The sequence below is a fragment of the Dendrobates tinctorius genome, unplaced genomic scaffold (assembly GCF_039654945.1).
Source record: "Dendrobates tinctorius isolate UK_male_01 unplaced genomic scaffold, ASM3965494v1 ptg000165l, whole genome shotgun sequence".
Lineage (NCBI taxonomy): Eukaryota > Metazoa > Chordata > Amphibia > Anura > Dendrobatidae > Dendrobates > Dendrobates tinctorius.
Genome location: NW_027361832.1, coordinates 30,217,991 through 30,245,925, shown reverse-complemented (window position 1 = coordinate 30,245,925; position 27,935 = coordinate 30,217,991). Strand labels below are relative to the sequence as shown.

General features: G+C 44.2%; 1 protein-coding gene across 1 annotated transcript in view; it reads left to right on the top strand.

The window, feature by feature from the left end:
• Positions 1-27,935, top strand: part of LOC141053222 (uncharacterized) — a 653,087-nt gene that overhangs the window by 35,752 nt on the left and 589,400 nt on the right. The window lies entirely within an intron of this gene.

Below are 27,935 nucleotides of genomic sequence, written 5' to 3'. Positions count from 1 at the left end.
ATGTACAGAGGTCTTATGGATAGGTGAGACATGTCTGTTGAAACCCTCAAAATATTGTGTGCAAACTGTGTCTAAAAGCTAACCTAAAAAATATAGCCTGTGTGAGTCGTCAAGTTCTTCTAGGTAATTCGACTATCTTAATTTGCCTATTTTCTTCTAATTGTACCTATTATACTGGCTTGTAGAATTGGGAGGATCGATTATGGGACTCCAGTCCATCGGCCAGGCCAGGATTCTGGCCGCTGGATGGGAAGCATGCAAATCTTTTACCTTCCGAGTTCCTTGGTGTAGCATTTGATTTAGCCAGGCTGATGGAACCTTATCTGTGTCACGCACAATGATGATGTAACGCCATCCTGACTACTCAAAAGTCATGCAGAAGATCCCTGAGAGGAAGAGATTCACAAGCCTTTCGTCCAGCGGTCAAAGACAAATAAGCTGGCTGATGGACCAGAGTTCCTCAAATCAATACGCCCAACTCTAATAGCTTGCTGTATGAGCAGTGCACCAATCTCTTCCCTGTATAGGAGTCTTTAATCCCAAACTAACAGTATAAACTAAGCACACAGCATTGTAGCGGATATAGCCCCTGTAAAAGTCTCAACTTTTGGGCTCATGCAGACATTCGAGCATGGACTGCTAATGCACAGACTGACCGCGGGTCTCTCAACCAGAGCATGACAGCTTCATTTTTATGTCCGAATAGTGTGTTCTTGGGTCAGGAGAGCCACGGCCAGTCCGTGCATCGCGAGATCAGCCCAAAATCCATGGACGTCTGCATGAACCCTTAATGTTCATGCTGCCTCCATTTTGCAGAAACCGAAGGTTAATAAAATATACTAAATAAGATGCACCTTGCACCTTTCCACCCTCTGATTTTGCATGCCCCACCTCCCTCACTGGTTATTGACAGCGTTGGCATGCCTGAAATTTCCCTGTCTGCAGAGAAAATGCTTGACATATGACTCTCACTCAGTACATTTTCTGCTATAATAAATTAGAAGATGTTTAAACACAACTAGGTGAGTATTTATAGGAAGTTCTAAGCCTTATTAGGTTATATTTAGAGCAAAGGTCTCCAAACATTACCATTACTTAGGAAAGGCATGTCTTGAAAGGGTTTTTTTTTAGATAAAGTTTATTCTAATGTCAGGTTCTCCACTTTAATTTCCAGCGCTGTGTAAAAAATAATAAAATCATTTTATGCTCACTGTCTTCGGGTTCAGCGCTGGCTCTCCACCCCTGCATCGTTCTCTGTAACATCAGTGGGGATATGTGCTATAATTGTGACGTCACCGCTGCAGCCAAAGCAGAGTTTGGAGCAGTGCTACAAAGCCAGCTCCTCTGGATCCAAGGAGGGTGAGTACTATCTGATTCACCCATTAGATCAGGGATGTAAAACTCAAATATACAAAGGGCCAAAATTAAAAACCTGGACAAAGTCACGGGCCAACTGTCATGTTTTTTTTTTAAATGTGTACAATTGAGGAAGTTTCTCCTTATCTAATATGGAATCTTAAAGGGGTTGTCCCACAAAAAAGTACATTTTAATTAATGATTCTTACAAAACATACCACATGACCATAGCATTGGGTATTTCCTCACAGGTAGGGGCGTACAAAGAAATCATGGTGTCCCATATGAGAAGTTCTAATTGGGCTCCCTCCAAAAAAACCCCAAAAACCTTAATATTCGGTGGGGTCACAGAAGAGCATATCTCACAACTTTGCAGCCCTTAAAAAGTAATTTTCCTACTGTTCTGATGACACAAAGCTAGGAGGGATAGCTAATACTAGAGAAGAGAGAGGATTCAAAAAGATATAAATAAACTGGAGCAGTGGGCAGCAGCTAAAAGAATGGTTTTTAACAGGGAAAAATGCAAAGTACTAAATCTGGGCAATAAAAATGAAAAAAGCATATACAGAATGGGAGGAATAGGGCTAAGCAACAGCACATGTGAAAAAGACTTGGGTATACTAATAGATCACAGACTGAATATGAGTCAACAGTGTGATGCAGCAGCAAAAAAAGCAAATGCAAGTCTAGGGTGTATTAACAGAAGCATACAGTCTAGATCACGTGAAGTTATTTTTGCCATCTACTCCTCTTTGGTCAGACCTCATCTGGAATACTGTGTCCAGTTTTGGGCGCCACATTTTAAAAAGACATCAACAAACTTGAGCAAGTTCAGAAAAGAGCGACCAGAATGGTGACCGGTCTGCAAACCCTGTCTTATGAGGAAAGCTTGCAGGATTTGGGAATGTTTAGCTTACAGAAGAGAAAACTGAGAGGAGACTTAATAGCTGTCTACAAATATCGCAAGGGCTGTCACATTGTAGAAGGATCATCTTTATTCTCATTTGCACAAGGAAAGACTAGAAGCTGTTGTTTTTTCTTTTTCTAAATGGAGACTAAGCAATTGTCTGATCGTGTTGAGCAGCTCGCTGCTGAAGTGCGGGGAATTTCTGCCTATCTCGCTCAATCATCTGCTGTTGAACCAAAAATCCCAATGTGACGTCCGTCTGCAAGTCTGGGCTGCAGTAAGACAGCACCCCGAGCAACCCCGATACCCTTTAACCCTATACAGGGATCTGGATTTACAGCAGAGCCCAGGAGGTGCTGTCTGAATAAGAGCAGCGAACCAGAGCAGGACGGTTGCCAGAAAGAACAAAATCGTCAGGCAGGAGCAGAGTCAGAAATCCAGGCAAAGGTCAGAGTCAAAGATAGCAAATAACAAACTAAGCCCACTGGGGAAACCAAGACTATATCTGGCAGCCTGCAAGACAGACCCCAAGGTATTTGAAGCATCAGGCTATCCCTCACAGGCTCACAGTCTGATGATGTCATTTGTACCGCCCCCAGGACCAGGCCAGATGGTGATGGACCAACCCTTTCTTGACTAACAGGAGCAGAGCCTGCGCCCACCAGATGCCTGCGCAGGAGCCCCTACTCCGTCACCACCACCCACGGGGGAACCACGGCGCCTCCTAGTGGCCGAGGCAGGAACAGCCGTCCCCGAGACTGACGGCGACGTCACCGTCCGGCGCCTCCCAGTGGTTGAGACCGGAACAGCAGTCCCTGTATCTGACGGCGATGTGACAGTCCGGCGCCTCCCAGTGGCCGAGGCAGGAACAGCAGTCCCTGTATCTGACGGCAACGTGACAGTCCGGCGCCTCCCAGTGGCCGAGGCAGGAACAGCAGTCCCTGTGTCTGATGGCGACATGACACCCTACTCCTGATGTGTTTTCTGGGGATCGGTCTAAATTTTTGAATTTTAAGAATAATTGTAAACTATTTTTTGCTTTGAAACCTAACTCATTGGGGAGCTCTGTGCAGCAGGTTAAAATTGTCATCTCCCTGTTGCGCGGCGATCCCCAGGATTGGGCCTTTTCTTTGACATCTGAAAATCCTATTCTGGCTAATGTGGACACATTTTTTTCAAGCCTTGGGGTTGTTGTATGATGAACCTAATGCTATTGATCAAGCTGAGAAAACCTTATTGGCATTTAACCAGGGTCAGGATTCTGCAGAGTTATATTGTCAAAAATTCCAAAAGTGAGCGGTCCTTACTAAATGGAATGACGATGCCCTAGCAGCTCTCTTTCGGAAGGGTTTGCCAGAAACCGTAAAAGATGTTATGGTGGGATTTCCTGTTCCCTCTGGTCTAGACGACTCGGTCATTGGCCAATCAAGTTGATCGGCGTTTACGTGAACGTAAAACTACACGAGAGGTGTTGCTTCCTTTCGAACGAACGGCTGAACCCATGCAGTGTGATAGGGTTTTGTCTAGGGCACAACGTCAGGAGTTTAGAAGGCGTAATAAGCTGTGTTTTTTCTGTGGGGACGCCTCTCATACTATTTCTGTCTGCGCTAAATGAGAAAAGTGTTTTGCTCACACATTTGCTGTGGGCAGTGTACAGCCTAAGTTCCTTTTGGCAATTACCCTGATCTGCTCCTTGTCTACATTTTCCGCTAAGGCTTTTGTAGATTCAGGAGCAGCTTTGAATCTGATGGATTTAGACTTTGCTAAGCGTTGTGGTTTTCCTATGATATCCCTGCGGACTCCTATCCCTTTGAGGGGTATTGATGCTATTCCTTTGGCGGAGAATAAACCCCAGGTGATAATGCGGGTTGCCCCGGACCACCAAGAAAATTGTAAATTTTTGGTGGTGCACAACTTGCATGATACTATTGTTCTGGGTTTTCCTTGGTTGCAGACTCATAATCTTGTTTTGGATTGGAAATCTGTGTCTGTGGTGAGTTGGGGTTGTCAATGTGTTCTTAGTGACACTCCTGTTTTCTCAACCTCTCCCCAGTCTCATGATATTCCTGACTATTTGGCTGATTTTTCTGATGTATTTAGTGAAAGTAAGTCTGCGTCTTTGCCTCCTCATAGGAGTTATGACTGTGCAATTGAGTTAATGCCTGGGTGTAAATTTCCCAAGAGTCAGCTTTTCAACTTATCGGTACCTGAACAAGGAGTCGTTGGAGAAGAATCATAGTAGACCATCCTCTTCACCTTTAGGTGCTGGGTTTTTTTTTGTGGCCAAGAAAGATGGTTCATTAAGGCCATGTATTGACTATCGTTCCCTTAACAAAATCACTGTTAAATATCAGTATCAATTACCCCTGATTTCTGATTTATTTTCCAGAGTTAAAAGTGTCTGTTGGTTTACCAAGCTTGACCTCAGAGGGGCGTATAATGTTATTCGCATCAAGCACAGGGATGAATGGAAGACGGCGTTTAATACTCCGGAGGGACACGTTGAGTACCTGGTGATGCCTTTTGGGCTCACTAATGCCCCTTCTGTCTTCCAATCTTTTTTGAATGATATTTTCCGGGACTTTGTTGATAAGTTTTTTGATCATTTATCTGGATGGTATTTTGATCTTTTCCAGTGATTGGGATTCTCATGTGGAACATGTCCGGACTGTGTTCTGGATTTTGAGGGAAAATTCTCTGTATGTTAAGGGATCGAAGTACCTCTTTGGTGTACAGAGCTTTTCATTTTTGGGATTCATTTTGTCCCCGTCTGCTATTGAAATGGACGCGACCAAGATACAGGCCATATATGATTGGGTTCAGCCCACTTCTTTGAAAGCTCTCCAGAAGTTTTTGGGTTTTGCTAATTTCTACCGTAAATTTATAAGTAATTTTTCTGGTATTGTTAAACCACTGACTGATCTGACCAAAAAGGGCGCTGATGTGGTGAATTGGTCTCCAGAGGCAGTCTCGGCATTTCAGGAGCTTAAGCGGAGATTCACTTCTGCTTCGGTTCTACGGCAACCTGATGTCTCACTCCCATTTCAGGTGGAGTTTGATGCTTCTGAGATTGGTGCAGGAGCAGTTTTGTCCCAAAACGATCCGGTGACTTCTAAGATGAATCCCTATGCCTTCTTTTCTCAAAAATTCTCCCCATCTGAATGTAACTATGACATGGGGAATCAGGAATTGTTGGCCATGAAATGGGCATTTGAAGAGTGGAGACATTGGTTGGAGGGAGCTAGACATCAGGTTGTGGTCTTCACTGACCACAAGAATTTGATTTATCTTGAATTAGCCAGACGCCTGAATCCTAGACAGGCTAGGTAGGCCTTGTTTTTCAAGCGTTTTAATTTTGTGGTCTCTTTTCTTCCGGGCACTAAGAATGTTAAGGCGGACGCCCTTTCTTTGCAGATTCTCTTAATGTGACTGAGCCTACTACCATTCTAAATGAGGGTGTAGTTCTTTCCGCCATCTCACCCGATTTGAGACGTGCCCTGGAGGAATTTCAGGAGGACAAACCTGAACGTTGCCCTATGGGAAAATTGTATGACCAGTGGAGGAAGAGAGTAATGTCTGAAATTCATTGCTCCACGTTGGCTGGTCATCCAGGTATTTTTGGTACCAGAGATTTGGTGAGTCTGTCTTTTTGGTGGCCTGCCTTATCTCGTGATGTCAGGAATTTTGTGCAGTCCTATGGGACTTGTTCTCAGTCCAAGCCCTGTTCTCGTTCTAGTGGGTTGATGCCCCTGCCGGTGCCCAGGAGGCCATGGACCCATATATCAATGGATTTTATTTCCGATCTTCCTGTCTCTCAGAAAATGATTGTTATCTGGGTGATTTGTGATAGATTTTCCAAGATGATCCATCTTGTACCACTCCCAAAGTTGCCATCTTCTTCTGAGTTGGTGCCCTTGTTTTTACAACAGGTGGTTCGGTTGCACGGGATTCCTGAGGACATTGTGTCAGACAGAGGAGTTCAGTTTGTTTCCAGATTTTGGAGAGCTTTTTGTTCCAAACTGGGAATTCTGTTATCTTTCTCCTCTGCATTTCATCCTCAGACCAATGGGCAGACTGAGAGAACAAACCAGACTTTGGAGTCCTATTTGAGATGTTTCATATCTGCTGATCAGGATGACTTGGTCTCATTTTTGCCCTTTGCCGAATTCGCACTAAACAATAGAGCTAGTTCTGCCACTTTGATGTCCCCCTTTTTCTGTAACGTTGGGTTTCATCCTCGATTTTCTTCAGGGAAGGTGGAATCTTTGACCTGCCCAAGTGTAGACACTGTGGTAGAGAGAATGCAGCAGATTTGGGACCAAGTGGTGGATAAGTTGTCCCACTCTCAGGAAAAAGCCCAACAGTTTTCCAACCGGCATAGGACCATTGGTCCCCGGTTTAAAGTGGGTGACATGGTTTGGTTGTCTTCAAAGAATATTCCTATGAAGGTTGCGTCTCCAAAATTCAAGCCAAGATTCATTGGACCTTATAAGATTTTGGAGATCCTTAATCCCATTTCTTTCTGATTTGGCTCTTCCAGTTACGTTTAAGATTCATAACATGTTTCATAAATCTTTGCTGAAGAGGTTTGTGGAGCCAGTAGTTCCTATGGTGGCGCCTCCTGACCCTGTATTGGTTACAGGCAATGTGGAATATGAGGTAGAGAAAATATTGGATTCTCGTTTGGCTAGACGGAGACTCCAGTACTTGGTCAAATGGAATGGTTATGGCCAGGGGGATAATTCTTGGGTCTCTGCTTCTGACATTCATGCCGAAAGATTGGTTCGTGCTTTTCACCGGGTCCATCCTGATCTGCCTGGTGGTGTGGATGAGGGTTCGGTGACCCCTCCTCAACGGGGGGGGTGCTGTTGTGAATTCGCTTTCTTGCCTCCCTCTGGTTATTACTGAAGGTAGTGGAGCTGGTCAGATTGACAGAAGAGTTGCGAGTTCTCTTTCTGGGCTCCCTCTGGTGGTTACTGGAGGTAATGGAGCTGATCTGATTAACAGAGGCTTGCCACCTGATAATGAGGACGACGATTGGAGATCTGGGGTTTCAGATTGGGATTTAAGACAGCCGACTCCCTCTATCCCTGCTGGTGATTTTTTTCTTGCCTCCTGATGTCTGTTTTTTCCAGCTCAGTCCCTGCATGTTCAGCTAAGTGTTCATTTGCTATTCTGTTTGCATTTGATCTGGTTTTGTCTATCTCAGTATTGTGTGGGCCAGCCTTCTCCGGCTAGGGCTGTGCTGAATCACCGTCCATATGTTACTGCTTGTGCCAGTTTGTTTTTGTCCGTTATTAGATTGGCCTCTTTTTGCTCTGCTTTCAGAATATACCAGAGTGCTGATATAGTGGGCGAAGTCATGCGACTTCAGTGTTTTTGTATCAGATGTGTTGGACTTTTTGCAGGGTTTTTTCCGTGATTGCAGACAGCGTCTTTCCTTTCCTGTCCTGTCTAGTCAGTGTGGGCCCCATCATTTTCTCAGTCTATTTTCCTGCCTGCGTTTGTGTTTGGGGGTCTGCTCTGGGGCAGTTTAGATTTCCCCTTTCTTGCTTTAGGCTTAGTTAGCTCTCTGGCTGTCCCGAGGCATCAAGGATCATCATAGGTACGCTCAATGGCTACTGCTAGTTGTGTGGATAGGATCAGGGGTCTGCAATCTCTCTGGTTTTCTGTGGCTTAGCTTGGGCTTGCTCTCCTCCTCGGTGACCCAATCATAACAAGAAGCAATAGGATGAAACTGAATGGGAGGAGACACAGATTAGATATTAGAAAAACCTTTGACAGAGTGATCAATGAGTGGAACAGGCTGCCACGGGAGGTGGTGAGTTCTCCTTCAATAGAAGTCTTCAAACAGATGCTGGACACGCATCTGTCTGGGATGATTTAGCGAATCCTGCTTTGAGCAGGGGGTTGGACCAGATGGCCCAGGAGGTCCCCTCCAACTCTATGATTCTATGATACTATTGAAGCCCCTAGATTGCTGTTTCATTGCCACAATAAAGTATGATGCCAACAAAAGTGCCCCCTGAACAGAGTACGATACCCCCAGAGAGAATTCCTCCACAGAAAACTCCACCATGGTATGGTGACTCCAACACAGTATAATCCCCAAGCTGTGATGATTATATAGCCCTCAACACAGTATAATGGGCCCCAACATAGTACTCCATTCAGAGTGATGACCCCACAAAGTCCTCTATGTGGCATTGCGGGCCAAATATAATCACCCTGAGGCTAGTTTCACACTTGCTTTTCTTTGCAGCGCGTTTTTCCCGCAAAAAAACGCATTGAAAAAACGCATACAAATGCATACAAACGCTGCGTTTTTTTCAAGCATTTTTATGCGCATGCAGGAAAAAAACGCAGCGTTTTTGTGCGTTTGTATGCGTTTTTTGTGCGTTTGCGTTTTTTTACAGATTTTGGAAAAACCCCACAAAAAAGAAAAAACAACCATTCAACAACACACAAGACCAATGGGACTTCATTGTGGGTGTGGTATGTTAATATATAGACCCTGTCTACAGTATTCTTCACATATGCTTGATTCTTCTCGTGACCATGGATCTACGCTGGAAGAGTTTTCACTTCAACTTGGATTTGGACATTGCGATGGCTCAGGCGTATGCAGTTGCTTGCCATGAACAAAGGAAGAGAGAGAGGCAGCGAAGACGGCGGCGTATGTGGATACATCCGATTGTTGAACTCCGGGAGAGCCGTGGGGCATACCACACCCTCTACAGCGAGCTCCAGTCAAACCCGGAGAAATTTACAGATTATATCCGGATGTCCCACGAAAGTTTCATGGATTTGCTTGCTCGTGTCCAACAATCCATCTGGAGACAGGACACACAGCTCCGTCGTGCGATTCCTCCTGAGGAACGGCTACTGGTGACATTACGGTATGTTTTAAAAACCAAGGGGTGCGGTCTGATGTTTTTTTTTTAAATTTAGTATTCAAAACCTTGGGTAATTAGTTTTCGTGAATGTACTAATATTTTATTTTATAGTTTTTTAAAATAATATACATAAATATTAATTTTACTTCTTTGTCTGTTCACAGATTCCTGGCGACTGGAGAAACCCTATCTTCACTACACTTCCAGTACCGTATTGGAATCTCTACCTTGTCTGGAATTGTTGCTGACACCTGCCGGGCTCTCTGGAATGTTCTTTGTCCAGAATTTATGCCCCTGCCCACCGCTGAAAAGTGGATGGAAATTGCTGACAAATTCTGGACAGTATGCAATTTTCCCAACTGTTTGGGAGCTGTTGATGGTAAACACATACGGATCATCAAACCCCAAAGAACGGGATCTGAGTACTATAATTACAAAAAGTACTTTTCAATAGTACTCATGGCCATTGCGGATGCCGGATGTATGTTTGTAGCAGTGGACATTGGAGCATTTGGCCGTGGTAATGACTCACAGGCTTTTAAAAACTCAGACATGGGCCGGAGGTTGTATGGCAATCAATTTAATTTCCCTATGCCACGGCCTCTTCCTCACACCGAAGCTCCGCCACTGCCCTTTGTAATGGTTGGCGATGAGGCTTTTCAAATGTGCGGAAACTTACTGAAACCCTACTCCAGCCGGGACTTGGACCACACCAAAAAAATATTTAATTACAGGCTGACCAGGGCCAGAAGAACTGTCGAGTGTGCTTTTGGGATTCTTGTCTCCAGATGGCGAATTCTGGGCACGGCCATTAATCTTAAACTTGAAACAGTCGATGAGGTGGTGAAGGCCTGTGTGGTTCTACATAACTTTGTGATGGCTAAAGAGCACCCGACCTTTGAACTGGACGATGATGCTCCTAACCCATTGCCTGAATTCACTCAGCACACTCTCAGGTCATCCGTTGAAGTTGGCCAAATGAGGGACCAATTTGCGGCCTACTTTATTTCTGATGTAGGACGGGTGCACTGGCAAGATGAAATGGTGTAATGTTTTTGTTTGTTTATGGTAATAAAAAACCTTATTTGATACCATTACTGAGTGCACTATATTTTTTAAACTCCAATTAACTAAAAAACTTCCCATGTATAACTGAATTTTTTGATGTTCACACACCTGGGCAGGTAAATACACATATGAGTTAAAATGCAGCATTGCTAGTCTGCGTGAAATATATTGGAACGAGCAAAGCTGCAGGCCATGAATCAGGAAACCAATTTTTTTCAAGAGAAAATTGTCCAACTAGTTGAAACCCAACCCCAATGAAAGTCCATGGGGAATACAAGTCAGCATTGAGTGGATGAATGTAATCTGCTCAATTCCAACTTACAAGTTATTACACTAGGCCTTGGAATGACTATACTAGGCCTTGGTATTTCAAATATGAGTATAGTAGGCCTTGGGCCTACTAGTATAGTCATATGTGAAATACCACGGCCTAGTATAGTCATACCAAGGCCTACTCGATTTTTACCAACTAGGATCTTGTTTCACGAAAAACAAACTGGTGAAACTTGACAAGTTTCAACAGTTTGTTTTTCATGAAACCAGATTCTAGTTGGTAAAACTAGAGTTATTACACTAGGCCTTGGAATGACTACACTAGGCCGTGGTATTTCAAATATGAGTATAGTAGGCCTTGGGGCTAGTAGTATAGTCATATGTGAAATACCACGGCCTAGTATAGTCATACCAAGGCCTACTCGATTTTTACCAACTAGGATCTTGTTTCACGAAAAACAAACTGGTGAAACTTGACAAGTTTCAACAGTTTGTTTTTCATGAAACCAGATTCTAGTTGGTAAAACTCGAGTTATTACACTAGGCCTTGGTATGACTATACTAGTCCGTGTTATTTCACATATGACTATACTAGGCCTTGGGTTGGTTTTTAACATGTATATACCCATCAGTGTGTGTGAGCGGCGCAAACAACATTAATGAAACTTTGTAATGGTGAACCACAAATGTAAATTTATTTTTAATCACAAAAATAAACCAAAAAATTATTTTTTCCGGCGTTTGGGGGCAGATGGTTTCAATTTGGGGGTGTGCAGGGAATATGCAACACTTGCAGTTGAAGACGGTGTTTGAGGGGAAGGGGCAACAAAACTTGTGGGGGAAGGTAGTCCAGTTAAGGGAATTAAACTAGGAACACTTGGAGGAGAGGAAATCTGTTCAGGTACTTTAGTTGTAATGGCATGTCGCCGTAGGCTTGTGTGCCTGGACCGACTTTGGCCCAATGCCCGCCTTGATAGATTTCGCCTTGAACTAGGGGCAAATATTGAGTGTAGGTCCCCCGTCTGCTGGTGTGGCTGCTGCTGCTGCTGAGGTGGCTGCTGCTGCTGAGGTGGCGGCTGCTGCTGAGGTGGCTGCTGCTGCTGAGGTGGCTGCTGCTGCTGAGGTGGCTGCTGCTGCTGCTGAGGTGGCTGCTGCTGCTGCTGAGGTGGCTGCTGCTGCTGCTGAGGTGGTTGCTGCTGCTGCTGAGGTGGCTGCTGCTGCTGCTGAGGTGGCTGCTGCTGAGGTGGCTGCTGCTGCTGAGGTGGCTGCTGCTGCTGCTCTTCGTTGGCAGTGCTCGTTCTTGCAGGAGGACTGGTGGCGGCAGTGATGGTCCAGGTTTGCGGAGTGGTGGTGGCAGGGCTACTACATGTTGTTGTAGCGGCAGGGCTGTTCCATGTTTGCCTAGTGGTGGCTGAGCTCCACGCATGCATGGGAGTGGCGGTGGTGCTCCAGACAGGAGCAGCGCTTGCCATGGTGGTGTCGGTGAAGTGACCAGCTGCACTCAGACTTGTGGTGGTGTAACGGTGGGTGTCCTGGCTTTGAATAGAGGTGTCCGTGCAGTGGTATGCAGCACAAGTCGGTAGTGAGGTGAAGCGAGTCAATGGTGGCACAGGTGGAAATGACACCACTGACTGCTGACCGTACCGATTATGCTGCATAGCCTGCAAGAAAGCATTGTTGCAGGCCTGCAGCACATTCAGCTGTTGCTCAGGACTAAGGTGTTCCGCCATGCCCTTTTCAATCTTACTAAAAAAATGGTGTGCTGGTCTGTTGAGGTCGGCCTCCAGACGGTCAAGGCGCTGTTCTACAGAATTGAAGCGGTGTTCAAAGTGGTTAAAACCACGTTCCATGAGTGCAAAACCGCTTTCAACTCTGTCGGACAGTGACTTGAGGCTGGAATTAAAGGCCTCGCTCAAATGCATAAACTCGGGCAAGACATTCCTGTCCAAGGCCCTCTGCCGCTGGCGGGTAGTGCCCGCATAACCAGTGGCAGAGACCTGGGACAGGGGAACACCTGATGGCCCAGCTTCCTGGTCACCAGCTGTGTGTGTGGCTGACCTGCAAGGTGCTTCCTGGCTGTCGGATGGCTGGGACGGGTCAGAGGACGTCCGAGGAAGGACCGCTCCTCCAGGTGCTGTGGAAGAAAGGAAAATCATTACTACCATGCCTTTACAAGAAGCATCAGCTGTGGATTAGAAAAACACAGATTAATAAAAATAAAAACCCAAAATTTATAATACTTACGATCTCGTGGCAAGGACCGGTCTTAGGAACTGCAACGCGTGATAGTGACGGTATCTAGTTCTGGTCCTTGACGCAGATCCACTGCGAACCTGGCCCTCAGCACGAACATCACTGTTGAAGCGGTCCTTGATCGAACGCCAACGTGTTCGGACTTTGTCCACTGTTGGTAAAAAAAAAACAGTGCCGTCAAGGACAACAGTCACTGCGGCACAATATAGCAATACAATACTCAAAGCAGTCACTGTAGAGCCCGATGACACTGTTGGGTTTCCTGCTAGAATATACCTAGCACGAAACCCAACAGTGCCGTCAAGGACAACAGTCACTGCGGCACAATGTAGCAATACAATACTCAAAGCAGTCACTGTAGACCCCGATGACACTGTTGGGTTTTCTGCTAGAATACACCTAGCACGAAACCCAACAGTGCCGTCAAGGACAACAGTCACTGCGGCACAATGTAGCAATACAATACTCAAAGCAGTCACTGTAGACCCCGATGACACTGTTGGGTTTCCTGCTAGAATATGCCTAGCACGAAACCCAACAGTGCCATCAAGGACAACAGTCACTGCGGCACAATACAGAGCAGGGAAATACTCACTAAACGCCTTTTTGGAGGATGCTGTGGCGCTGTCCCAGCCATCCATCAACGCTGCGGCCACCTCATTCCATAGCCGCCGGGTCACCACAATGTCCTTGTACAGCCGGTCACGACTGTCCCACAACGGCGAACGCTCCTGGACCAGGCTGATGAGCTGCTCATTATCCAGGTAGATGTCTTCATCCCGTTGTGGAACCTAGACAAAACACATTCATTAGAATAATCAAATTTAAATTGAATAAAAAGTTACAAAAAAAAGAAACATAAAAAAGAGTAAAAATAGAAGATAAAAAATAAAGAACATTACAAATCATTTGATACATACATTCCGTATCACCACCGGGACTTGGCTTCGCTGCTCCTGCTCTTCGCCCTCACTAGTCCCGTCCGCAGAAGATGATGATGACGATGTCTTAAAAAAGTTGAAAAAAACGTAAGAGATTTGGAGAAGCAGCAGATATACTTACCAGATGCACGAAAATAATCACCTCACGGTCTGCTTGCGCCAATTCCTGCCGCGATGGGGAATACTCGGATTCTGAAGACATACTGCATGTAAAAATAATAAAAATCATTAGTACATACATAATTTAAAAGGACAGGCATATAATGTAATATACTCACATTCTTCGCTGATAGAAGATGGGTTCCTTGTTGACTGTCTGCTCTCCAATCTGTCAGTGTAGTAGTGGCAGAGTTTTGGCAGGCACCTCCTTTATATAGACTTTTTTTTTTTTTACTTTAGAAGATTATAACTAGTACAACAAGTGGACACCACCAAAAAAACGCAGCGCTAAAAAAAACGCATACATGCGCATGCCAGTGCGCACGTATGCGCATCCATAGGCTATAATGGCCATTTTTAGCGCAAAACGTGCGCATACGTGCGCATGCGCTTTTTTGCAGGACCAAAAAATGCAACATGCTGCGTCTGTAAAATACAAACGCACACCCCAAAAAAACGCAGCGCATGAAAATCGCATACGTGCGCATGCCAGCGCGCAGGTATGCGCACCCATGTTAAATATAGGGGAAAAAACGCATGCGCACGTATGCGTTTTTTTCCAGCGCAAAAAAACGCAAATGTGAAACCAGCCTTAGGGACAGATTTGTCCCGCGAGCCAGAGTTTGACATGTATGCATTAGATTGAAAGTGGAAAACCCCTTTAAATATGGCCAGCTCTGGTGCACCATTCCCACTCATCATTAGATCTTCAGGTTTGCCATTAGGCTTACTTAACCTTGTTGAATTTTTTTTTTTTAAGTTTTTTTTGTTTTTTTTTTTGACTGACCCATTGACTTACAAGTAGAGGTGTACTGAACGCCTACTGTTCAGGCACGGACACTGAATGCAGACTTCACCCGGATTTCTGTGTTACTATTTGGGTTCAGCCCCTGTTAGTACAATACTAAGGTGAAATCAACCCCTCAAATATGAACTCTACTTGCAAAAGTTACAGGGCAAGTGGGAAGAGCTGGGCAAAGTGCCAGAATTGGCACATCTAATAGATGCGCTTTTTCTGGGTTGGTGCAGGCTGCTATTTTTTGGCTGGGGAGGGCAATATGAGTACCAGCCCCCAGCTGTCTGCTTTAGCAAGGTTGGTTGTCAAAAATGGAGGGGACCCCGCACTGTTTTTTTTTTAAATTATTTATTTAAATAATTAAAAAATATGGCATAGGGACCCCTCTATTCTTGATAAGCAGCCTTGCTGAACCTTACAGCTGAGGGTTGCAGCCCCAGCTGTGAGTTTTGCCTTGCTGGTTATCATTAATCATTATTTTTTTTAAATTATGTATTTACAACGCAGGAGCGGCTGATGAATATTCCCATCTGCCGCTCCTGCTTTCACTGTTATTAAAGGGAGTCTGTCACCCCATTTTAGCCCATTTTAGCCCTATCAGCTGCCGACACCGCCATGAGGGGCTTATCTACAGCATTCTGTAATGCTGTAGAAAAGCCCCCTATGTAACCTGAATGATAAGAAAAAAAGGTGTTGCCATCCCGTTCGGTGCCTCCCATCTTCATACGATGATGTCCTCCCTCTCTGACCTTTCCCGGCGCCTGCACACTGCAGTACTTTACTCTGCCCTCAGCAGGGCAGACAGATAAAGTGCGCCTGCGAAGGAGCCGAGGGAGAAGCAAGGAGGAGGACATCATCGTATAAAGATGGGGGGCGCCGGACTGGACGACGACACCCACCGCACCCGCCCCCCGGTTAGTATAATCTAACGTGTTTTTCTTTCAGGTTACATCAGGGGCTTATCTACAGCATTACAGAATGCTGTAGATAAGCCCCTGTTGGCGGTGTTGGCAGCTGATAGGGCTAAAATGGGGTGACAGATTCCCTTTAATGGCAGCAGGCGTCAGCTGATGGGAGCAGTAGTCTCATCAGCCGACACCAACGACCGAAGGTAAACTTTATACGTCCGATCACAGCTGCACGCTCACACTATCTTTTGATAGCATGGGAACCGCAGCTGTCTGACTGGTGGTAATGATTTTTTTTAACAGATTCGATTCCAAGAAGAAATCAGACATGTATGGCCCGGTAGAATAACATTGGTCTGAGGTCAATCCGATGTGTTGTTGGGTCGCACTCGGACTGAAAATACAGCTGTCTGCACAAGCCTTTACACAGATCTTCCATGATATTACAGATGTGCTAAAAGACTCCATTGATTTTAGTCACTGCACGCTATAGATTTTGTGAGACATATTGTACTCGTCACTTTACTTGCAGTCTCACTCATGTTAGGCCTCTTTCACACATCAGGTTTTCGCCGTCAGGCGCGATCCGGCACTTTTGACAAAAACCGGATCCGGCGAAATGCAATGCCGGATCCGGTTTCCCCCCCATTGACTTGCATTAGCGCCGGATCGGGCCGGATGGCCATGCATTTCATCCGGTTTTCGCCGGATCCGGCAATGTGTCGCAATCCGGCGTCTGGAAAAAACGGCTACTGTAACGTTTTTTGTGTCCGGCTTTTTCACACAATGAAAGCCTATGAGCGCCGCAATGTGCCGGATCCGTTTTTTTGGGTCTGAGCATGCTCAGTAGCTCTGCCCACAAGACACATATATAAAAGCATGACAGTGGGACCCTCTGCCACACCCAACATGCCACCCAAGACAGCAACCAGGTGCAGAAGAAGGCAGGAGACCACTGTAGCACCATCAGCACCACCACCCCAAATGGAGCAGCATGCTGAACAACGGGAGGGGAGTCCAGCAGCAGATGAGAGAAGGTAATTATCAAATCCCCCATTCCTCAAAACTAGGGCCATGGAATATCAAGATATTCATTGGCCCTTTGTTTCTCTTTATTCAACAGCCGCCCAAGAGATGCAGCAGCAGCAGTGGCAGCACTGGCAGCAGCAACAGCACCACCCACAGCCATGGAGTCTGGCCAGCAAGAGGACAGCACATCTTCTTCAGGGAGCCCTCCCTCGCATCGTCAGCATTTGACGGTAAGTTTTTATTTCCAAAATCCATCATCTCTGTAATATATGTCTATTCATTGCCTTTTATTTCAATAAAACACACAACACATAGAAAACAATGTTCTGCAGACCACACACAGCAAATGCCAACATCCAAACACATAATTTTTTTTATTTTCTTCTCTAGTCTTCCCAATCTGGTGCTCGGCCAAGAGGTCCTCGCAGTGCCTCCCAGGGTCGTCAGCGACAGCAACGCGGCGGTCACCAGCGTGTAAGTATAATATTTAAATGAAATTTTGGTACACTTTTTATTTCATGTCTTAAGTGTGGTGACTAATTTTGCTATTTTTCTCTTTTACTTTAACAGCCTTCACAGCGTGCTCCCGACTCAGACGGTGAGGATGGAGGAATAGATGTGGACCACCTTATCGATCTCGTCAGAGAAAGGGAGCCGCTATGGAATATGGCTGACCACCGCCATGCTGACCTGATCGTTACCCGACGACTCTGGGAGGAAATCTGTTCGCTCCTTGTGGCCCGCTGGGAGGGCCTCGATGCTCGGGCCCAGATTAAAGAGCGTAAGTATATACAGTACCGGTTGCTTGATGTAAACCAGTGTTTCCCGAACTCCAGTCCTCGTGGTCCCCACGGATCATGTGTTCAGGATTTCTATTTACTATGGAAATCCTGAAAACATGACCCCTGGGGACCATGAGGACTGGAGTTTGGGAAACACTGATGTTGTATACTAACCACTTTGTCCTTTCTCGTTTCAGGGGACAGAATTATGAAGCGGTGGCGGTCTGTGAGGGATCATTTCAAGAAGGAGTTCAATAAAGAGATGCGGGCCCCGAGTGGATCTGGAGGACGCAGGAGCAAGTACAAGTACGCACGAGCCCTGTCGTTCCTCCGGGATACAATGGTCACCAGAAGGTAAATATTACACACCACATGTGAAAAAAAAAATGTTTAGATGTAGCAATTTTTTCTCAGCCAGGGCCATGCCATGTCACTATTTTAATTGTTTTTTATCTCTTTATTCCACAGCACGGTGAGCAGCACTCGGGAGCCTGCACGATTGGACCCTTCTGAGGCGATCCCTGAGGAGACCGGCACCGAGGGACACTTCGACCACCCCGGTACATCTGCACCTTCCCAGCCTTCCCACACATTCGACCCATCTGTCCCATCCACCAGCACAGGAGCATCGTGGCCGCCTACATTACATGAAGCTGCTGGTGAGGAGATCGCTTTCCCTTTACCTCACCCTTCTGCCCCTGCCACCTCTAGTACACCTGCGGGTACTGGGCGGCAGAGGCAGAGGGGTCAGGAAAAGACTTATGCGCCAGAGTTCTTGCATCTGAATGCATCTTTCCAGAACTGTCTAAAAGTCTTGTCAGAGCAAATCTCCGCAGGCTTTCAGCAGATCAACTCCAGCATTCTGGAGGTGAAGACACTTCTGCAAACCATGCATTCAGAAGCAAGATCTTCGCCAAACCACACCTTTTTCAGGTCTGTTGTGGAGCGCATGGCAACGCTCTCTCCTACCCAGCAGATGCATGTAATGCATTCATGCCACGGTGCTCTCCAGCACGTTACCTCCCAACCTCCTCCTCCCACCCCAGTAGTTCCTTCACCTGCACCCCCTCCAGCCACTTTCCATCCTCCCCCTCCTATTACATACCAGCCACCTCCCCAGTACCAGCAACCTCTCCAGTACCAGCAACCTCCCCAGTAACAGACATCTCCCCACTTCCAGCAACCTGCCCCGTACCAAACTCCTTCCCCGTACCAAACTCCTTCCCCATACAACTTTCCATCAACATCATCTGCTCCTACAGTCCCTGCCCAACCCTCCACTCCACCGCCCACCACCTCTTCTGCCTCCCACATGTCCACCCATTCTGTAGCTTTTTCCACACCTTCACCTCTAACTGTTCCTTCCCCACCACGATCCCAGTCCTCTCTCCACACTCCCAGTGTCGAAGTGTCCCGCAGCCCCTCCAGCAGTATTTCCACCCCACACTACACAGATTTGTAATGTGTGTTTTTTAATAAAAATGCCCATTGGGTTTAAAACCTTTATTAAAAAAGTTTTTTGCACTTTAAAAACATTTTACAAAAAAAAAAATAATTTAAATAAAAGTTAAATTATCGTTTCACAATGGTTGTCTGTCATTTCTTTCTGCGGCAAAATATTTTTTAAAAAAAGGTTAAATACAGGGTATTTCAAAGGTAAAAAGGTATTCAAAACCAGGTATATAACTGTGGGTAAATTTTAGCTTTTTGCCACAGTTGTGTTCCTGGTTGTGTTTGAAGCAAAGTATTTCACCTAAAAAGTTGTGTTTATTGTTGGTGATTTCCTAACAATGTACACAACTTTTGTTAAAAGGTGAAATACTTTGCATAAAACACAACCAGGTACACACCTGTGGCCTAAAGGTAAAAATAGTAAGACCATGACAAGATAGCCAACTTTGGTTGGCAAAGGTATATACTGTTGGTACAGAAGGTACACAAGTTTGGTTAAGGGCACAAATCTTTCACACTCTGTCATCCTGCCAGTGTACTCTGCCTTGAGGTGACATAAAGTACAGTGCAAAATTGTCCCTCATTACTGAAACCGTCACAGAACTTCTAGTGGTAATGTCATGGTAATCTTGCAAGGTGGTTTCTTCAGAGGTGTCCTCAATGGAAATGGGTTCCTTGCAGATAACAAAATTGTGGAGTACCACGCACGCTTTGATCACCTCGTCCACAGTTTTTGTCTTGAGGTTGATCGCAGTCAATAGGACCCGTCATTTGGCTGTCAGAATACCAAAGGTACATTCAACCATTCTTCTTGCTCTTGTGAGGCGGTAATTAAAAATGCGTTTTGGTCTTGTCAATCCTCTGCTAGAGTACGGTTTCAAAAGGTGTTCTGGCAGCTGGAAGGCTTCATCCCCTACACAGACAAATGGCATAGGTGGACCAGATGTTTGCTGCAGCGGTCTAGGGGGTGGGAACTGGAAGGTGTTTCCATACAGTTTACGCCCCATGGCAGACAGTTTGAAAACTTGAGAGTCATTGGAGCGGCCATAGGCCCCAATATCAACAGCAATAAATTTGTATTCCGCGTCAGCGATGGCCATGAGGACAATTGAAAAATATTTCTTGTAATTGAAATATTCCGATCCCGATCCGGCTGGCTTTACAATGCGGATATGTTTCCCGTCCACAGCGCCCAAGCAGTTCGGAAACTGACATATCTGTTGAAACTTTTCTGAAATTTCAATCCACCTCTCTGTTGTGGGCTCTGGTAAAAACTCTTCAGCTAAGGAGTCCCACAGTGCACGGCATGTGTACTTTACTATTCCAGATATGGTGGAAATCCCGAGTCTGTACTGGAAATGCAGTGACGAAAGGGATTCTCCAGTTGCAAGAAATCTGTGGGGAATTAAAAAACAATCAATTAGTTTAAAATCACAGCATTGCATACCAAAAGTCAGCTATAACACTTGGAGCTGCAAACTACCACCAACAAGATTGCAGTGAAAGTGTGCTCTGATGCGAGCATATCCAATAAATGTGGCTTACCTTAAAGTCACCATCAGACGCTCTGCGGGTGAAACAGAGAAGCGGCAATAGGTGTCCGATTTTCTTATGAGGTGTGCAATGCGCTCCACCAAGTAATCAAAATTCTCCATTTTCATCCGAACATATCCAAAAAATGTATCCGGGTTTCGTCTAAGGTCCATGCAGAGTGTAGAATAGACCCCACACGTCATTCTCTTGGCTGTGATGGGGTGGATCCACAAACGTCGTCTACGATGCCTGATGCGCTGCTGCTGTCTCGCTCTCTCCTTCTCCAGAACAATCACCCTCAAACGATTCGCCTCCGCTGTAAAATCCGCCAAATTCTTCAAAATATTTCCAATCACAACATCCATCTTCGCCAGTAACTTGCTCTTCTCTCCAACCTGCACTTTCTCCTTTACAACCTGTCAAAGAAGGGCTGTAGGAACACGCTATATATAGTTTTTCAGTAGCCAATCCCTTTCGGAAGGCCACAAGGGGCGATTTTAAAAACCGGATCCGGCGTAATCCGTTGAAAAACGGATCGAAAAACGGATGAGACGGATCCGGTTTTGGCTGTCAAGCGCAAGACGGATCCGGCAGAAAACCGGATCCGTCACGTCCGGTTTTACTAAACATTTGCTGAATCCGGCACGACGCCGGAACGCGCCTGACGCCGAAAACCTGATGTGTGAAAGTAGCCTTAGACATCTGCTCACGTTTTAGTGCCTTCATTTGGCATTTAGCGTTAATCTTTTCATACTAGCTAGACTTTGATACGTCGTTGGATTAAAAATCAGAACATTGGTACAATCATCAGAGGATTATTATATCGAGTTAATTGTTTGCTGTTATTGATTCTTACTTGGCGAAAGAGACAAGAAACCAGTGATCCTTTTGTTGGTAGTTGCACGCTTTCCGGTTTACATTGCTTGTCTAGTCTCGACCCTCACCTTACTTGCTGACTGTTCCAGGAAGTTAGGAACGCATTGAGAAAGATGAGTACACGTTGTACTGCTTCAGAGCATTGCTTCTTGAATTCTTCCCTGCTCACAGGACATTTTTAGATGTGAAGAATATTTTTCTTTCAAAGTCATAGAACCAATTTTCACTGCAGTGTTATTTCTTGGAATTAGGGAAGTTTAGTTCAATTTGCAAGACTACAGTGCCTCTGAGTAATTTGGCGATGTGATACAAAACCTCTGTTGCATGTGATCTTTCCATGACCCCCCTTACCAAAGACTTTTTACAGCCCGCCACTGCCAAGGGGGGGTGATGAGTTTCCCCAGTTTACAACAAATTAGATCTGCTCTTTGCAATGTCTTTTGAGTAGATAGTTACCATAATTGCACTTAAATTGGTTTCAGAAAAAACAGATGTTACCTTTATAAAATCATTTTCATTTGTCGAACTGTAATGTGAAAAAAGAAAAAAAACTTGTTCTTATTTTTCTTTGCTCGCTTCTGTTCAGATAAAGAATGAAATTGACAGAGACACAACTCTTAACCAAAATTGCTTGTGCAGATATATGTACCTATGCATATCATATGCTATCTTTATACTGGCACCCTGTGGTCATGAAATCCTGGCATTCATGCAAAATACAGTAGTTATGCACTTAAAGAGAATCTGTCAGAAGGTTTTTGCTACCTAATCTAAGAGCAGAATAATGTCAGGGCAGAGACCATGATTTTGCTATGTGTCACCTACTGGGCTGCGTAGTATAGTTTTTATAAAATCACTGCTTGATCAGCAGGAGATTATTACTAGGACTACATGGCCTGCTACCAGGTAATCAAACCATGCCTCCACCACTGATTGACAGTTTTCTGCCTATGCACGGTGTACATAGAAAGCTGCCAATCACTGGTGTGGGTGGGATGATACAGAGCACAGCTATATCAGCATCAGTTTTTAATCAGAGCTTCAGCGCCCAGTAAAGTAAGCGACACATTGGTGGAATCAGGTCCTATGCCCCGACTTCAAGCTGCTCTGAGATTGGGTAGCAAAAACCTGATCACAGATTCCCTTTTAAAGGAGTTTTCACATCTCATATGGATGGATGAAAGTGATATGATAGATATGGATCTCGATGACACTCAAATCAACCTTGAAAACCTGGATACATCATTCATCACTTTCAGTCGAGAGTTGGCCATACATCCACAGCACTCCCCATTCATTTCTATGGGAGCTCTGAAATAGGCCGAACACTGATCTCCATCTTGGCATGCCATGCACATTTAAGGCATATCTATTCCCTGATGGAATGAGACTAACCTTTATACCCTTAATTACCAGGCCTCAAAAGACCTTAAAGTAGTATTCCAATCTCCATGACCCTATCCCAATACCTACTAGGAGTAAGAATAATAATATTAGCAAATACAGTTAGGTCCATATATATTTGGACAGAGACAACATTTTTCTAATTTTGGTTCTAGACATTACCACAATGAATTTTAAACAAAATAATTCAGATGCAGTTGAAGTTCAGACTTTCAGCTTTCATTTGAGGGTATCCACATTAAAATTGCAGCTTAAGGATGGCTTGTTTCACCTGCATGGAGAGCTCCTTTGACCGCATGTTTCCTTCACAGCAAAACCTTCCAAATGCAAGCACCACACCTCAAATCAACTCCTGGCCTTTTATCTGCTTAATTGAGAATGACATAACGAAGGGATTGCCCTCACCTGTCCATGAAATAGCCTTGGAGTCAATTGTCCAATTATTTTTGGTCCCTTTAAAAACAGGGTGGCACATGTTAAGGAGCTGAAACTCCTAAACCCTTCATCCAATTTTAATGTGGATACCCTTAAATGAAAGCTGAAAGTCTGAACTTCAACAGCATCTGAATTGTTTTGTTTAAAATTCATTGTGGTAATGTCTAGAACCAAAATTAGAAAAATGTTGTCTCTGTCCAAATATATATGGACCTAACTGTACCTCCAATTAGAAATGTAGGATAGTTCCTCTGATAAGCTATGTCGATTGCTCCATATGCAGGGTACTGCATTAGCTTATTTATCCATGGTTACGACCACTCATATAGTGACTGTTAGGTGTTAGTACTCGTAACCACGGATAACTAATCTACTGCAATGCCCTGCACATGGAGTAAGCGACATAGCAAATCAGAAGAATTATAATGCATTTCTAATGTTACTATTATACTACTACTACTGTTGTTGATGTTATTATTATTATTATTATTATTATTATTATTATTATTATTCCTACTAAATATTGGGATAGGATCTTGGAGATGGGAATACTCCTTTAATGTCTGCCAATTATTTTTCTTATTTTCGTTTTTGACACTCTGCTGTTAACAGCCATAATTTTATTTATATTTTATGTGACGGGTCAGAATGAGGATGTTTTTTCTGCAGTATAAATTGTATTTTCTCAGCCTTATTTTGGGGTATATAAAATTTACCATGTAATTTTTATTAAAAAAATTTTCTCTGACGCAAAGATAGAAAAATCAAATTTTAGTTTAGCTTTATATTTTTCACTTTTCAAATATCACACCAAATAATCTATTGTCCAGGTTATTTTGGTTGTGTGCATATCAAATATATGTACGTGTAATTTATTGTTATTCTTTGCAAAGTACATGTAATAAAATGTATTTCATCTGAAAAAAAAATCTTTTTTTTTGCCTGTTCTTTTTTTTTTCTTTGCAGCGGGGACTTTACATCGTTTACAAATATTTTTTCACTAGCGTAGCTAATCTGAATATGATAAGACCTAGCACCTCTGCTATGTGGGACAGAGACCTCTCAATTATGTGATCACCAGGTCCTACAGAACTGTCAGCGGTGTTGATTCTTTGCCATGTATACCGCAGAGGAAAAACTGGGTCTGCAGTTGTGTCTGTGCCTGACCTTCTCCTGCTAGATTTCAGGAGCTTTAGTTCTTAAATTCATGGCGCTGGGTTAACAGGTTAAAATTATACAAATTCACTGAAAATATTCACCCCCCCTCCCCCGCTTTTTTCATAATCCAATTTGTTTGCGATGCATCAGCACTAAATTGTCTAAGTTGGTGGAGTGACAAAAATTAGGGCATAGATTAAATTTATGGGATCAAATAACTAAAAACTGGCATGTGTATACAGTTGTGGCCAAAAGTATTGACACCCCTGCAATTTTGTCAGATAATCCTCAGTTTCTTCCTGAAAATTATTGCAAACACAAATTCTTTGGTATTATTATCTTCATTTAATTTGTCTTAAATGAAAAAAACACAAAAAGAATTGTCCTAAAGCCAAATTGGATATAATTCCACACCAAACATAAAAAAGAGGGTGGACAAAAGTATTGGCACTGTTTGAAAAATCATGTGATGCTTCTCTAATTTGTGTAATTAACAGCACCTGTAACTTACCTGTGGCACCTAACAGGTGTTGGCAATAACTAAATCACACTTGCAGCCAGTTGACATGGATTAAAGTTGACTCAACCTCTGTCCTGTGTCCTTGTGTGCACCACATTGAGCATGGAGAAAAGAAAGAAGACCAAAGAACTGTCTGAGGACTTGAGAAACCAAATTGTGAGGAAGCATGAGCAATCTCAAGGCTACAAGTCCATCTCCAAAGACCTGAATGTTCCTGTGTCTACCGTGCGCAGTGTCATCAAGAAGTTTAAAGCCCATGGCACTGTGGCTAACCTCTCTAGATACGGACGGAAAAGAACAATTGACAAGAGATTTCAACGCAAGATTGTGCGGATGTTGGATAAAGAACCTCGACTAACATCCAAACAAGTTCAAGCTGCCCTGCAGTCCGAGGGTACAACAGTGTCAACCCGTACTATCCGTCGGCGTCTGAATGAAAAGGGACTGTATGGTAGGAGACCCAGGAAGACCCCACTTCTTACCCCGAGATATAAAAAAGCCAGGCTGGAGTTTGCAAGAATGTTCTCTGGTCAGATGAAACAAAAGTAGAGCTTTTTGGGCAAAGGCATCAACATAGAGTTTATAGGAGAAAAAAAGAGGCATTCAAAGAAAAAAACACGGTCCCTACAGTCAAACATGGCAGAGGTTCCCTGATGTTTTGGGGTTGCTTTGCTGCCTCTGGCACTGGACTGCTTGACCGTGTGCATGGCATTATGAAGTCTGAAGACTACCAACAAATTTTGCAGCATAATGTAGGGCCCAGTGTGAGAAAGCTGGGTCTCCCTCAGAGGTCATGGGTCTTCCAGCAGGACAATGACCCAAAACACACTTCAAAAAGCACTAGAAAATGGTTTGAGAGAAAGCACTGGAGACTTCTAAGGTGGCCAGCAATGAGTCCAGACCTGAATCCCATAGAACACCTGTGGAGAGATCTAAAAATGGCAGTTTGGAGAAGGCACCCTTCTAATATCAGGGACCTGGAGCAGTTTGCCAAAGAAGAATGGTCTAAAATTCCAGCAGAGCTTTGTAAGAAACTCATTGATGGTTACCGGAAGCGGTTGGTCGCAGTTATTTGGCTAAAGGTTGTGCAACCAAGTATTAGGCTGAGAGTGCCAATACTTTTATCTGGCCCATTTTTGGAGTTTTGTGTGAAATGATCAATGTTTTGCTTTTTGCTTCATTCTCTTTTTTTTTTTTCATTTTAGACAAATTAAATGAAGATAATAATACCAAAGAATTTGTGATTGCAATCATTTTCAGGAAGAAACTGAGTATTATCTGACAAAATTGCAGGGGTGTCAATACTTTTGGCCATAACTGTATGTATTGACCCCTTTTGCCATGAAGCTTTTAAAAATTTCCAGTGTAGGCAATTACCTTCATAAGTCACATGTTTTGTGTAAGGAAGTCCACCTGAGTGCAATCTAACCCTTTTCTGAAAGGTCACAGATGTTGCAACACCATTAAGCAAGAGACACCACTAACCAAACAACACCATGAATCCCAAGGAGTATGGTACGGCAGAATTCAGCGGATGCACTGCACATGCACCTGCCATTTTTTTCCCAAGAAGATGACATGGAAGGCCCAAGGATGGGGGAGCCCATTTCTCTCTTTTCTAATACATTAAATCATATCAGAGGAGAGAGAAATGAATTTTAAAACTTAATTTTTTTTCTGATCGCCGTTATTCAGTGAATAATGGTGATCACTAGAGTTGAGCGATACCGTCCGATACTTCAAAGTATCGGATCGGAATGGATCGGCCGATCTTAAAAAAAAGTATCGGTATCGCCGATTCCGATACCGGAAGTCCCATTCAAGTCTATGGGACTTCCGGTATCGGAATAAGAAAAACCCTGTTTTTCCCTTGTACAGCCTCTCTGGGGTCTGTACGGGCCTTTCGGGGGGCTGTGCCGGCCTGCCAGGGGGTCTGTGCAGGCTCCGGTGGGCTGTGCCGGCCTGCCGGGGGGGCTGTGCAGGCTCCGGTGGGCTGTGCCGGCCTGCCGGGGGGCTGTGCAGGCTCCGGTGGGCTGTGCCGGCCTGCCGGGGGGCTGTGCCGGCCTGCCGGTGGTCTGTGCAGGCTCCGGTGGGCTGTGCCGGCCTGCCGGGGGGCTGTGCCGGCCTGCCGGGGGGCTGTGCAGGCTTCGGGGGTCTGTGCAGGCATCGTCCGATGGGACTACAAGTCCCATCGGGCGATGCCTGCTACCATGACAGTGATTGACACATTACCAATGATGGGACAGTAGTAGTCCCATCATCCGGCTAATGTGTTGAATGTAAAAAAAAAAAAAAAAATTACATGCTACATACATGCTACATTCATACTACATACATGCTACATTCATACTACATATATACTACATGCAACATACATACTACATATATACTACATGCATGCAACATGCATACTACATATATACTACATGCTACATACATACTACATATATGCTACATATATACTACATGCATGCTACATACATACTGCATGCTACATACATACTACATATATACTACATGCATGCTACATACATACTACATATATACTACATACATACTACATGCATGCTACATGCCACATACATACCACATACATACTACATACATACTACATACATACTACATGCTACATACATACTACATATATACTACATGCATGCTACATACATACTACATGCTACATATATACTACATGCTACATACATACTACATGCATGCTACATACATACTACATACATACTACATATATACTACATGCATGCTACATACATACTGCATGCTACATACATACTACATATATACTACATACATGCTACATACATACTACATATATACTACATACATGCTACATGCTACATACATACCACATACATACTACATACATACTACATACATACTACATGCTACATACATACTACATATATACTACATGCATGCTACATACATACTACATGCTACATATATACTACATGCTACATACATACTACATGCATGCTACATACATACTACATACATACTACATGCATGCTACATACATACTACATGCTACATACATACTACATATATACTACATGCATGCTACATACATACTACATGCTACATATAAACTACATGCTACATACATACTACATGCATGCTACATACATACTACATACATACTACATGCATGCTACATACATACCACATACA